Raw genomic sequence first — 15,061 nt, 5'->3', positions numbered from 1 at the left:
TAAGATGCAGCGCTGAACACCTTACTCAAGGAATACTTATGGACACTACAGGTACCAGAGGGCTTTGCCAGTAGCCACTGGGCGGGTACCTAAGATTTGAAGAAAAGTGCCCACAATGCCTTGCGCTGTTATATGTACCCTGCCTTTGATGAAGTGCATCTCTGCACGAAACGCGTCAGGCGCTATGAAAGCGTGACATTCTGCTGACTCTGTTGTGCCTCCTGATTAAAACGGTGAACATTACCTACCTGAGTGGCGGCTCGTCCTTTTTTGGGGGCAACTCTGTGTGTTTGATATATATATATATATATATATATATATATATATATATCCGTCTGGCCCAAGGTCGGAGGCTCCCGGGTGCTCTCAGGCGGTGCACGCGAGGCGCAGCAGGACCCGCTGCGATTACATAAATTCAGCTTTTCCCATTAGGGAAGTTTGTTTCCTCATGCACTCCCGTGTGAGAAATTTCAAAACCACACCGGGTTTAAAGTTCAATTATGTATTCTTTATTCAGCAACCAGCACAACCCAACGCGTTTCGGTCTCTACGGAGACCTTGCTCACAGGTTAGTATTTTTTAACCAATTGTTGCTGTCAAATAAATACAAAAAGAAAGAAGGGGAAAAAGGGGGTGGGAACCCTTACAGATTACATCACTTCCTGTGAATTTATACAGGTATTCTGGGACATGTAGTTTGTTGGCAGAACTTTGACTATCGTAGGTCTATTTACACAAAATAAACATAATTTTGAGACACAATTAGAACTGATGTGTGATTTAAGCATTAAACTCATGCAATTGTAATTGTAATTAGACCATAACGGAATTGCAATTTCTCAACACCCTCTTCATAAGGGAATAAAATTGATTTCTTTCAGGAATGTGTTGTAAAAGATCTTTACCAACTCAACCTACCTATCACCAAATACAATCTTTCTAGACAAGAACGCCAGGCACTTAACTCATTGCAAAAGGATGATTCAATTGAAATCAAAATTGCCGATAAGGGTGGCAACGTCGTTGTTCAAGACAAGGAGGCATACATGCAGGAAGCTTACTCACAATTACAAAATCGGGAATACTATGAGAAATTAAAAACTAATCCTCTACCCAAACTCAAAGAAGAATTGGATACAAAATTGGATTTGTGGTTTGCACAAAAACTATTGGATTTTGAAGAGCATAAATACCTTCATACGAAATACCCTAAAATGGCAACAATCTATTTTCTGCCTAAGATTCACAAACATCCCACTAGACCACCAGGAAGACCAATAATCTCTGCCAAAGGAGCATTATTAGAGCCCATTGCCAACTATATTGATGTCTTCTTATTGCCCTATGTAAAAGGCTTAACATCTTACATAAAGGACACTGGTGACATGCTAAGAAGATTACAGGACACTCCATGGCAACCAACATATAAATTGATTACAATGGATGTAATATCTCTATACTCCAATATTGAAAACAAAATTGGCATGGAAGCATGTAAATCCTTCCTTAAAGACAGAAGTATACAACTGGCCGATCACAGCAACATGTTATTGGAGATGATTTCGATGTGCCTGGAGCAGAATATTTTCCTATTCGGTAATGAAATCTATCGCCAAGCAAAAGGCACCGCGATGGGCTTTTCTTTTAGCCCTTCGTATGCCTGCCTAACAATGGGGCAATGGGAAAAGACTTGGGCATGGAACTCAGAGAACGACCAAGCGGTTCAAAAAACCATAGCCTGGTTGAGATATATAGACGACCTGTTGCTCATTTGGGAAGGAACTAATGAAGAGTTTGAAGAGTACTTTGCAATTCTCAACAATTCCAATTTTGGTTTACACTTTACCTACACTATCAGTGACTCAAAAGTGGTGTTTTTAGACACGGAGATCTTTGTCAAAGACAATGTTTTGCACACTACACTGCATCGGAAAAGTACAGCGACAAATGCGGTTCTACATGCGCAGAGTTTCCATCAAACTAGTCTTCTGCGAAATATCCCATACGGAGAATTTCTCCGAATCAAAAGAATTTGTTCAAACGAAAACGATGGCCAAAAACACAAAGAAGCTGCCAGGAACAGATTTCTAATGAGGAAATATAATCCAGCATGGATTCAAACTGCCTCCAATCGCTCAGCAATGATAAAGAGAACTGATCTATTGGCGGATAAAAACAAAACAAAAGAGGATGAATCAGGCAAAATTCGTTTCATCACAACCCACTCAACGGCTAACCAGGCCATCACTAAGATTCTTAAAAAAAACTGGCATATTCTCCATATGGATCCCACAACAGCTCAAATTGTAGGAGATCATCCAAATGTAACCTATCGAAGGGCAAAAAACTTGAAAGACAAATTGATTCACAGTCACTTTCAGGAACAAAAGAAACCGGAAGCTTGGCGTAGACCAAAAGGATTCTACAAATGTTCAGGATGTAAGGTATGCTGTATTGCTAAGACAACCAAGGAGTTACAAATGGCAAATAAAAAAATTTGGAAAATTGAACAATTAATCAACTGCAAGACTCAGTTTGTTATTTATGCCCTCGAGTGTCCATGCTCCCAGAAATACATTGGTAGCACCAAAAAAGAATTGAAACTGCGTATTTTGGAGCATGTTCGTGCCACAATTAACTGTGATCGCAGCAATGCCATGGCAAGACATATGGAGAAGGAACATAAAGGTGATTGGAAATCCTTGATCTTTTATGGAATCGAAAGTGTTGGACCAAATCGAAGAGGCGGAGACCGTGAATTGGTGATGAGACAAAAAGAGTCGAAACACATTATGAATTTCCGCACTCTGAGCCCGTTTGGGCACAATCAGGACGAAGAACTACATTACCACCTGTAAAGTTGCATTTATCGGAGAATGACAGATGCCCACTAATTATCTTTTTTTTCATAAAAACTCTCTATTCTCACAAAAAGTTTCTTTAATCAGGACATGTTAAAGTATGAACTAAGGTGCAGAACCCGGTGTTGCCCACTAGAGGGCTGGAATCTAATAATTACTGTTATTATTGTTATTTTTGTTTACCTTATTTTGCTTTTCATATTGCTTGACACAAATGCATAACTTATGAACTCGTGCCTAAGTAAAAATGAATTTGCCCACTGGAGGGCTTTATGAAGAGGGTGTTGAGAAATTGCAATTCCGTTATGGTCTAATTACAATTACAATTGCATGAGTTTAATGCTTAAATCACACATCAGTTCTAATTGTGTCTCAAAATTATGTTTATTTTGTGTAAATAGACCTACGATAGTCAAAGTTCTGCCAACAAACTACATGTCCCAGAATACCTGTATAAATTCACAGGAAGTGATGTAATCTGTAAGGGTTCCCACCCCCTTTTTCCCCTTCTTTCTTTTTGTATTTATTTGACAGCAACAATTGGTTAAAAAATACTAACCTGTGAGCAAGGTCTCCGTAGAGACCGAAACGCGTTGGGTTGTGCTGGTTGCTGAATAAAGAATACATAATTGAACTTTAAACCCGGTGTGGTTTTGAAATTTCTCACACGGGAGTGCATGAGGAAACAAACTTCCCTAATGGGAAAAGCTGAATTATATATATATATATATATATATATATATATATATATATATATATATATATATCCCCATCCCCCTACCCTACTGGCTGGCGGCAGTAGGTAGTTATAGTTAGGACCAAGTTTCCATAGCAAGAGCATTTTTTGTTTTGCTTATAACTTTGGCGTGTTTGATGAATCTTCATGAAATTGTCAAAACTAATTCTTTGTCCATATCAGCTTCTATGTTGAAAGTTTGGCAGTGATTGGTCAAGGGGGGGCCGAGATAAAAGGGGGGTACCAAAACGTTTTTTCTCTATGTTAATTTCCATAGGAAATTTTAGACAAGGCTACAGGTCAAACGGGTGAACGGAATTACCCCAAATTTGGCAGGGAGAAGGGTCTTGGTCTAGAAAGCACATTTTTGTTTATTTAGTGTAAATCCGTTCACTAGTTTCGGAGAAATAACGAAATTAGGAAAGGAGGGTAGGAGCACTGTAACCTCTGTGGGGGAGTGCGAAGCGAAGTAGTCACTCTTACCGGTCTGAAAGTGCGGTGTTGCTCAGAGTGACATGGTGCTGAAATTATACACTGCTACACTCTGGTATGAAACCAAGAGCCTAAACCGTGAGCTCATTGCTGTAAAGTGATGTGCTCTGGGCGCTGTAGTATACGTGTGCAAGTAGTGTTAGTAGGCGTTTATACCATACAGGGAGTGGGAAGTGAACTACTGACCGCTACCGTGTGTTTACACTATACCGAAAGCAGGAAGCGAAGTACTCACGCCTACATATGTGAAGACTCGGGGATCAAAGCAAGGTGATTGCTGTAAAGGGATGGACTCTGGGCGCTGTAGGATACTAAACCAAAAAACACTGCAGGGAGTGAAAGGGTCACAGGGATATTTAAAGACTTGCCCTGGTTGCATCCCCAATTGTACTTATGTAAAACACAGAAAACCAGGGGGTCTCACAAGAAGCTATTTAATCAGCTTCACAAGGCCAGATTCCTTGATTAAGTTAATCCAGGCACCAGGTCCTACATAGCCTCAAAATATATAAGGAACAAATAGTAGACAAGCAACAAGGACGTAAGTGATTGTCGGTGAGACTCAAAGTAAGTCAATGGATTCCCATCAATCTGTCATGATGATCAATCTTCTCATTTGGTCCTCCATACGTTGGGATGGTATGTCTCTTGATCATTGAGACTTTTATCCATACCCACTGTATCAGACTGAAAAATGGGTCAAGCCCACAATCACATTCCGACCATGAGAGATATAGGGGCACATGCATCAATGGAAATTGCATTCGCAAATGGTGCGAATCGCAAAATTCGGCCATTTGCGAATGCAATTCCAATTTTTGGGATGCATTAACATTTTTGTGATTTTCGCAATTTAAGAAATCGCTAAATTGCGATTTCTTAAATTGCGATTGCATTTAAGGAATCTCAAATTGAGATTCCTTAAATGCAATGCATCAAACTTTAAAAATGTGCGAATTCGCAAATAAGGGGAGCAAATTACCATGAAGTTGACCTTCATGGTAATTTGCGAAAACTTTGAAAAAGGCACTAAAGTGCATTTTTCAAAGTTCCATTTTACACACAGATGCCCTTGGGGCATGTGAGTGTGAAAAATGTACTTCTAAGCAGATTTCAGGGGTGCAACAGGGTGTCCTTTGGACACCCCTACACCCTTGAAATTGCATTCTTAATTTGCGAATTTCTAATGGTGAATTGCAAATTAAGAATGTCTTTCCATTCATTCCTATGGGCCTCTAGGCCCATATCAATGGATGGGGAGGTATTCCTTAATTGCGATTCTCAATTAGAGAATCGCAATTAAGGAATTTTAAGAAATCGCTATTTTTTTAGCGATTTCTTGATGCATTGCAGTTTGCAATTCCTTAATTGCGATTCCTTATTTTTCACAATTAAGGAATCGCAAAATGCAATATTGATGCATGTGCCCCTAAGTCTGTGGGAATAGTGCAGTGCAAAAAACAGAAAAAGAAGTGGTGAGATTAAATAGGGTGAACAGTCCAGGAAAGGAAATATTTTATTTAAGTACTGGCTTTGCCCCTAATTAAAACCAAGAACAGTGCAACAAAGCAGTTTCGACCACATAACTGCCAACGGGCCAACATGTTTCAGCCAAACGGGAAACCATCCCTCGGCTTTCTTCAGGGTCTCTGCTCTATAATTATTTCTACTGCAAAAAGTGATGATACTAACTACAAAAAGAATACAAACAAACGTATAGGTGTTACTGTTCCTCTATGTCAATTGGTGTGTCTCACATCTATAAAACAAACAAACACATAAATACCGAGTTATTCACTTACTTTGTTCCATACACAAATTCAATTACTTAAATACAATTTCTTATAGCTCACCCAGCTTTACCGGGGACCGGACCTCACCTCACCTGGACTAAGCTCAGGGAATAGGAGGCCCCGCTCTGTAGAAGTAAGGCATGAGATGCACTGGTTGAAAAGAGGAACACAAGGCCTCCTATAAACTCCTCTTACCCCACATACCCAAATGCCATCCCTCCTTCTCAGGCTATCACTAACGCTCTGCATAACTCAATGTGGGAACCGGAAACCAGCTCCCTCTCGCAACCATTTAGTTGGATGTAAAACTGTGTATTAACATTCACATTAACAACATTAGCATCAATGTAATGGCATGGATGAAATGCTGCTGGTCAGAGTAGAAACCAGCACTTTCAAGAGTAGACTCAATGATACATAGCGCAGCCCAACTCTGCTTAAATTGGGCAGTGCTCAATGTATTTTCTAGATAGACTGTGCTTAACGATATCGTCAGACAAAAGCCTGCGTGTTGGAAAAATAACAATATTAAATCTGTAACAACCTAGTCCGACTGAAAAGGCACACTGAAGCAGTGGACTCTATGTTCATAAACTTATTATCCTCACAGGTCATGCATTCAGAACCTTACCTAGTCAAACCCTCAGCCTGCAAAAGCCTAACCACCCACCTGTCCGTCGTTGCCTCGGGCGGAACCTGAGTCAAGGGGGAGGCAACGACCGGTACAGGGTGGGTGTTATTTTAAACAAAGCAGGATAAATAACACAGTTTTACATCCGACTAAATGGTTGCGAGAGGGAGCCGGTTTCCATTTCCCACACTGAGTTATGCAGAGCGTTAGTGTTAGCCTGAGAAGGAGGGATGGCATTTGGGTATGTGGAGTAAGAGGAGTTTATAGGAGCCCTGGTGTTCCTCTTTTCAACCCGTGCATCTCATGCCTTACTTCTACAGAGCGGGGCCTCCTATTCCCTGAGATTGGTCTAGGTGAGGTGAGGTCCGGTCCCCGTCAAGCTGGGTTAGCTATAAGAAATTGTATTTCAGTAATTGAATTTGTGTATGGAACAAAGTAAGTGAATAACTCGGTATTTATGTGTTTGTTTGTTTTATAGATGTGATACACACCACTTGACATAGAGGAACAGTAACACCTATACGTTAGTTTGTATCCTTTTTGTAGTTAGTATCATCACTTTTTGCAGTAGCAATAATTATAGAGCCGAGGCCCTGAAGAAAGCCGAGGGATGGTTTCCCATTTGGCTGAAACATGTTGGCCCGTTGGCAGTTATTTGGTCGAAACTGCTTTGTTGCACTGTTCTTGGTTTTAATTAGGGGCAGAGCCAGTACTTAAATAAAATATTTCCTTTCCTGGTCTCTTCACCCTATTTTATCTCACCACTTCTTTTTCTGTTTTTTGCACTGCACTATTCCCTCAGACTATATCTCTCATGGTCGGAATGTGATTGTGGGCTTGACCCATTTTTCAGTCTTATACAGTGGGTATGGATAAAAGTCTCAATGATCAAGAGATATACCATCCCAATGTATGGAGGACCAAATGAGAGGATTGATCATCATGACAGATTGATGGCAATCCATTGACTTACTTTGAGGCTCACCGACAATCACTTACGTCCTTGTTGTTTGTCTACTATTTTTTCCTTATATATTTTGAGGCTATGTAGGACCTGGTGCCTGGACTCGCTGTAGGATACTAGCCGCTGTAGTATAACTGTGTAAGTAGTGTTAGTATGCGTTTATAGTAGAGAGTGGGTAGCAAACTACTTTCTCCTACTGGTCTGAAGACTTGGGGATTAAACCGTGAGCCTAAATTGTGAGCTCATTGCTGTAAAGTGATGTGCTCTGGGCACTGCAGTATACCTGTGGAAGTAGTGTTAGTCTGCGTTTATACAATACAGGGAGTGGGAAGCGAACTACTCACCTGTACCGGTCTCAAGACTTTTGGATGAAAGCATGAGCTCATTGCTGTAAAGTCATGTGCTCTGTGTAGTATTCCAATGTAAGTCATAGTAGAATGTTAGTATGTAATTCTACTAGAATGTAAGTATGTAATGTAGGGCTGTCATGAGGGGAACATGTAAATTAGGCGCGGGAGGGCACAGAGACGTTTCGCAGCCTAGGGGACCACCACCTTCCCGTGTATCATTTACTAATTGTTCGGGGGGCTTCGAGGCCAACTGAAATCCGGGGATCGCCACCCTCCGGGGCTTTATTTAAATATGCAGGGTGGACCTCGGCAGTCCCTGAAGCCTCGGTGGTCCTAGGCAGTGCCTTATTGGTTCTGTAATCACACAGGCAGTACTCATGGTGTTATAAAGTGATACACACATAGAACCCTTGCAGTTGTAGAATTACGCAGGCTTCATTTATGTAATAGTCTGTTGGTTTGTATTTGGTAGGTGCACCGCAAAATTACAAATGTTTTCCATCATGACCTCCTGTAAACAGACAATTTGCACAATAAACTACAGACAAGTGTTGTCAGAAAAAGAAGACCTATACACTTATTTATTGGGGAAAAAAATAACCTTTATTAAAACAACACAAATAAATGGAAACGCAAGTTTATTAGAACAAACAACAGTATAATATGAAATACGTGGGTGGGACTACTCCGGAAACAGCGTACAAAACCTGCAAGACAAAAATGAAACTTAAGTATGTGTGCCATGTGGAAGAGAAAAAGAAAGGTAGTCCGAATGAAAGGAAGATAGTGAGAATGGGAGGGAGAGGGAGTGGGTGGAAGGGAGAAGGGGAGGGAGAGTCAATAGAACAGAGGGAGGAGGAGACAGAGCGTCGGCCTACTGCAGCCAGCCCTCAGTGTTTACTTCTCGTCACCCGTTTGTCTAGGACGCTGGGGTCCGCGAGAAAGAGTGTGGTCCAGCAAGTCCTTAAAATGAAACATGAATGAGGCCAGAGATTACATTATTAGCTATGGGAACATCGCTTGCCTGCACCTGTGCTCCCAGGGTGCTGCACCCCATCACCTTCCCCTGCACTGTGCTCAATTGTATTTCCTGTGCACCCAGGCTCCAATGCTCACCTGCCACCATCGGTGTGTCTTTGACGTGTTGGTACAAGCTCTGAGTCTGGGGTACCTTTGTAGGGCGGGAGAGCAGGTCTCCGGTTGGGGACGATGTCTTGATACCACGATGGAAGGCGTCAGAATGCTGAGGCATCATGACGGGGTGAGCACCCTTCAGCCAATTTTGGCTCAATCAATTCACCGTCCGAAAAGGGAGAAATAATGTAATAAATTAATGGTAGAAACGTCTGGAGGTAAATTAAGGTTTTTTTCAAGCTTAATAGAAAACACCAGTTGAGTGCGTCCTTCGTTTTTGAAGTACGATCTACCAACGGTTAGTGGTAATCGTGGTTCAAAGAGGAGTTGGAGTGCACGAGAATACGGAAGGTTAAATAATATGTTATGCCAATGTTTACATACAAAGGAACAGAGCGCATGTTAGAAGCATAATGTGCACGTGTAATGCAGTGGCGGAAGCTTCTGTGCATGTACACATAGTAATGAGCTCGCTGCAGTGCACTAAAAGCCAACGCCACGTGTCTGTAGGGCAGCGCTGCCCGCTGGCTCTGGCCTACAGTACAGTCCAGCCGGTCCTTTAAATGAGACAGAGATGAGACTGAATCAGGTCAGAGATCACATCATTACACACAGCAACATCACTTACTTGCACCTGTGTACCCAGGCTGATGCCCCCCACCCTTCCCGCAGCACCACGTTCTACACGTGTCTGTAAGGTAGCGCTGCCCGCTGGCTGAGGCCTACAGTACGGTCCAGCAGGTCCTTAAAATAAGACAGACATGTGACTGAATGAGGTCAGAGATCACATCATTAAGCACGGCAACATTGCTTGTTCGCACCTGCGCACTCAGGCTGATGCACCCCGCCCCTACCGCAGCACTGCGCTCAACACGTATCTGTTCGGCAGCGCTGCTCGCTGGCTGAGGCCAACAGTACGGTCCAGCAGGTCTTTAAAATGAGACCAAGATGTGACTGAATGAGGTCAGAGATCACACCATTACGCAGGGCAACTTCGCTTGTTCGCCCCTGCGCACTCAGGCTGATGCTGCCCACCCCTCCCGCAGCATCGCGCTCTATTGGAGCCGCTGTGCACCCAGGCCCCACTGCTCACCTGCTGTCATTGTTATGTGTGCCAACACTACGGGTAGCAGTGTTCACAATTCAGTTGCAGTGTTGATTGCAGGATGGTGTACACCTCATGGATCCCTTTCGAAACATGACTGGCAGTAGGGTTCACAATTTAGAGCCAGTGATGATTGCCAGGATGGTATACACCTCATGGATCCCTTGTTGTTTTTGCGCATTGTGATGTGCGAGGTGGATGCGGCCATATCACCTGAGGCAGTGTGGAAGAACTGGGATATGTGGCTTTGTCGTTATCCTATTTATACGTACGCAAAGTGGGCTGGTCTTGTGTACACCAGGCCAGCGTAGGGGTGTGAATAATTGTTCTGGGAATCTGGGCATTGTTCAGTTCATGCCTGGCCAGGAAGTGTACTTATGTGTGTTTCTTTTGCACTTTTGACGTCGCAGAATGCACAATTTACATTAATGTAGCAAGCACCGGGAGGGCGGCAACTATCACTAATGAGATGCTGTTCCAAAACATTGAATGGCCAACATCACATGTCGTTGTCAAGCTTGTGGATATGCGCAGACACGCATGTCAATGGTGTGCAGTATTAGTGAAAGTGTTGCTATATCCTTTAAGTCCGTTCGGGCAATTCCAGTCAAAGTGGATCAGTGGCTGCAGCTTGATGTTCTACGCCGGGTCAGGCTCCCAGACTGACTGAGGAAGGGACCCACTGGGGGCGTGAATGAAGAAATACCTCTTACTACTATTCAAATACAGGGGTCTCGTCAGAAGAGGGAAAAAGAGCAAACTACGAAAATGGCCAACTATACAGTGCGGACTGCCGTTCCCGGTGACTGTACCGACATTTTGCGATTAGAAAGGAGCTGGCTAAATACGAAGAAATGGAGGACCAAGTAGTGTTAACTGAAAAAGATCTCCTTGAAGATGGCTTTGGCGATCACCCGTTCTACCACTGTCTTGTTGCAGAAGTCCCTAAAGAAAATCAAACTGCTGATGGTTACAGTCTCTAGCTTCGCCATGTACATGGCCCTAGCGTGTACATGGATGGGCGGGGAGGTAACTAAAAGATCTGTTACACAATAAAGTAGATGATCATGATAACTTTGAGGGTATACTATTGTGGGATTTGCGATGTATTACTTCACTTACGACCCATGGATTGGAAAACTGCTTTATCTTGAAGACTTCTATGTAATGGACGAGTTGCGAGGTCCTGGCATTGGATCCGAAATCTTCAAGCAGCTGAGTCAGCTAGCTATTAGGTACCGCTGCAGCAGCATGCACTTTTTGGTGGCAGAGTGGAATGAGCCATCGATCAAGTTCTACAAGAGACGTGGTGCTTCAGATCTGTCCAGTGAGGAAGGATGGCGCCTCTTTAAAATTGACAAGGAATACTTGAGCAAAATGGCAACAGAGGAGTGAAGCTAATCTAGTCAACCATGTCACTTTTAAACTGTTTATTTAGCTTTCAGTAAGACAATGTAGTAGGTTTACAAGGGCATTAATTTAAAAGCTTTATTACCAGTGGCATTGTAACATACCGTTTTTGCTCTTAACGAAATGAAGTAGTTATAAAGACGTTGGCACAAAAGGTTCCAAGCAAAGCCAGTTGTACACTATTCTTTTTACAAAAAAATTTCACCTTGCAGTCTTCAATTATTTAAAGCTTCATTCTTGTGAGTGTCTTGTAAATGTGTACAGTGTACACACTGGTATGTAAGGGAGTTTGTTTAATCCATTGTTGTATAAATAAAAGGAATAATAAAAAATAAATAAAAGAAAGTGTTGCTATCGCAAAGCGCACAAATGTGAATGTGCTCGGATGGAGGGAGGAACAGCAGTGAGGCTACGTCATACACAGTGATAACGCTCATTACAGTCAAGCAATGTATGTCAAACGTGAATCTGAAAGTCTCACATATAACACACTACTATACTGGTAAAGCCTGACAACAGAGCGTACAGCAATACAAATCTACACATAACTGTTTACTGTTTGTCACATGTGATCTAGGATGTGCACTCTACCTGTGGCTGATGATACTTCTTAGAGCCACCAATACCCAGGCCGAAAGGCAGTACAATAATGTGCACACAGACACACACACCAGGGGCATTGTGTAACACACATTTGTTTTTGATGTAACGTTTGAGATGCATGCCCATCACAAGTGGAAGGCTAATGTACAGACCATGAATATTGATCAAGATGATAGTTGCATGTTGTGTGTAGTATAAGATATGTGTATACAGCAAAGCACTTTTCAAAAAAGCTCTCTAAGCAGAAGGGGTGTGTCTCATCAAACGCTGTAGAGAGAATGACTAAAATGGGTGGGGTTGTCCAACTGTCACAATGGGAAATGTTATGAAGCAATCAAATGCTTTTTTTTAAGGTCACATGGCAATTGCGCACTGAGTGTATAAGGAGGCCGCACCCGACGCGATTTTGAGAAAATATATATATCATAATATAAGTTTATTACAGTTAGAAATATATAAATGTTTAAAATATTTAAGATTATCGCTTGCTCTCATATACTGTTTATAAGTTATTTAGACATACTTTTGAGACAAAAAAAGAGGGAATGGCGTACCCGGCATGACACCATACATCTGTGACGTAACACAGGGCCTGGCGGCGTGCACTCGTTTCATACGGAACATGCAGTGGGCGCGACCCCATACGTACATGACGTAACGCGTGGTTTGGTACTGCGTACCCGTCGAATACCAAAGTAGCAGCTGGGACGACTTCATGCCTATATGATGTTACGCGGGACGCGGTGCCATGAACCCGTCGGATACGAAATGCGCATCATTTACGAGTTTAACAATATGGTGGATGGGATTCGCGTGGTGATGGAGCTTGGTACGCTACCGGTATGGGAGTGCAGTTTTCTCCCCCAAAAAAATACATATTTTTTGGGGAAGATATAAAACATTACATAATTTTGAAAGTTAAAAAAAGAAGTATAATAGAGTTCCAAAATATTTAAAAATATAATAGAAAAAAATATAGGTTTTATAAACATTAAAATATGAAATTAACATTTAAAAAACCTTTGAAATTCACTGAAAAAACCATAGGTTTTACAGACGTTATAGTTAGGAATTAGCATTTAAAAAACCTTAGAAATTCACTAAACAAAACATAGGTTTCAGGGACGTTATAGTTAGTTGAACATTTGACCTTTACAAAACCAGAGAAATTCGCCTGTTATAGTTAGTTGAGCTAACTATAACTCGCGCGCCCGCAATGCACTGGTGATCACGTCACATATTACATCACTCATGATATGTTCAGTGACATCACTAATGACTGCGTAATGAACAGGGGTTCTGCCCATATTACCCTCCCATACCTGGGCAAGGAACATCACAAGGATGAGAAAGTAGACAAAAAGGTATTAAGGGATAAATTAAGCAAACGCTACTTCAAAACAGGAAACAATTTATTAACCTGTTTTTTACGTTCTTTTTCAACAATAAATGATTATAATTTTTACAAAGGACAACCTATTGAGTCAAGAAACTAGGGGGGGAAAGGAAGATAACCAGACTATATACAGTAATCAAATAGAAGTAATTACAATATCTACAAATATACAACTATGTACCCTGAACAAACAAAAAAACACGGGGGGGTAAAGCAAACAATATTAGTTATCTGTCGACGCAGTCGCGGTCGCGTTTCCGCCAGTGGTTTCTTCTGGCTTCATCAGGACAAGGGTACTGATTATTGTGGTCTATGAGACCCCCCCAGCCGGGGGCGCCAAGGCACCACCCTGAGGGGTATAAGCAGTTTCTTTCCGAAAGAAAATCGGTTCACGCTTTCCTTCACACTTTTCCAGTCTCAAAAGGAGGGAATAGAAAATTTCGTTGGTGTAACAAACACCTCGGTGAGTTACACGCCCTCACTAAGAAATAACCTTCACTAATGACATCCCTGATGACATCTCAAATGACATCACTGATTACATCATCCACGTGAAAATCTGATGCATATACTGATGCCCTAAAATAAACTTTGATACACGCATTCTAAAATACAGACTACTTTTTTAAACCATAAACACAAGAATGCCAGATACTACATACCACCCACTATTTACTACGTCTATACACACATCCAGTCACTTATACATGCGGTTACTCATCAATACAGTACTGTAATATGCACTCATACACCTATATAAGCAGTAACAATCCACAAATCATCCATAGAGTTACTCACACACCGAGTCAGTCATGCAAAGAATCAATCACATACCAATTTACTCATGTATACAGTTATACACACCAACTCCGTTATTTATACACACACCACATCACTTATTTATGCAGATACTAACACATATTTACTGTCCTATACAATCACTGACACAAGCAGACACTCATTTATACATACACACACTAACTCACCCATACAGCTCTTCCCAGATGCACTTTTGAACAACCAGTGAATCACCCACTCAGACATCTATGCACAGAGTCACACACCCTCCCACCCACCCACACAGACACTCAAGCACCCATACAGATACTCAGACAACAACTCAATAACCCATATAGACATTCATGTAGCTACTCACCAACCCATGCAGCCGCTTACACTCCAACTGAGAGACTAATACAGACTTTCACACAGTTTAGTCACTAACCCATGCATTCAGTAAGACACGTTCAATCACTCACTTATACAGTTAGTCACGCACCTACTAAATAATCCATTCAGGCACTTGTAAATCCACTCATTGTTCAATACACCTTGGCATAGATATATATGAAAAATATTTAAACTTTACAGAAATACACATTTATTGGATGATGTCATCAGTGATGTCATTTGAGATGTCATCAGTGATATCATCTGTGATGTCACTGACCATGTCATGAGTGATGTAATATGTGACGCCATCACCAGTGCATTGCGGCCGTGCGAGTTATAGTTAGCTCAACTAACTATAACAGGTGAATTTCTCTGGTTTTATATGAGTCAAATGTTCAACTAACTGAAAAGTC

General features: G+C 41.7%; 1 protein-coding gene and 1 pseudogene across 2 annotated transcripts in view; both read left to right on the top strand.

The window, feature by feature from the left end:
- Nucleotides 1-15,061, top strand: part of LOC144768499 (arf-GAP with SH3 domain, ANK repeat and PH domain-containing protein 1-like) — a 1,182,076-nt gene that overhangs the window by 968,529 nt on the left and 198,486 nt on the right. The window lies entirely within an intron of this gene.
- LOC144768500 (diamine acetyltransferase 1-like) lies at nt 10,654-11,484 on the top strand (annotated as a pseudogene). The gene is made up of 2 exons (XR_013598553.1): nt 10,654-11,035; nt 11,148-11,484. The product of XR_013598553.1 is annotated as a diamine acetyltransferase 1-like (transcript).

This window comes from Lissotriton helveticus, chromosome 7 (genome assembly GCF_964261635.1).
Source record: "Lissotriton helveticus chromosome 7, aLisHel1.1, whole genome shotgun sequence".
In the NCBI taxonomy this organism is placed as follows: Eukaryota; Metazoa; Chordata; class Amphibia; order Caudata; family Salamandridae; genus Lissotriton; species Lissotriton helveticus.
This window is presented reverse-complemented; position numbering and strand designations above follow the sequence as displayed.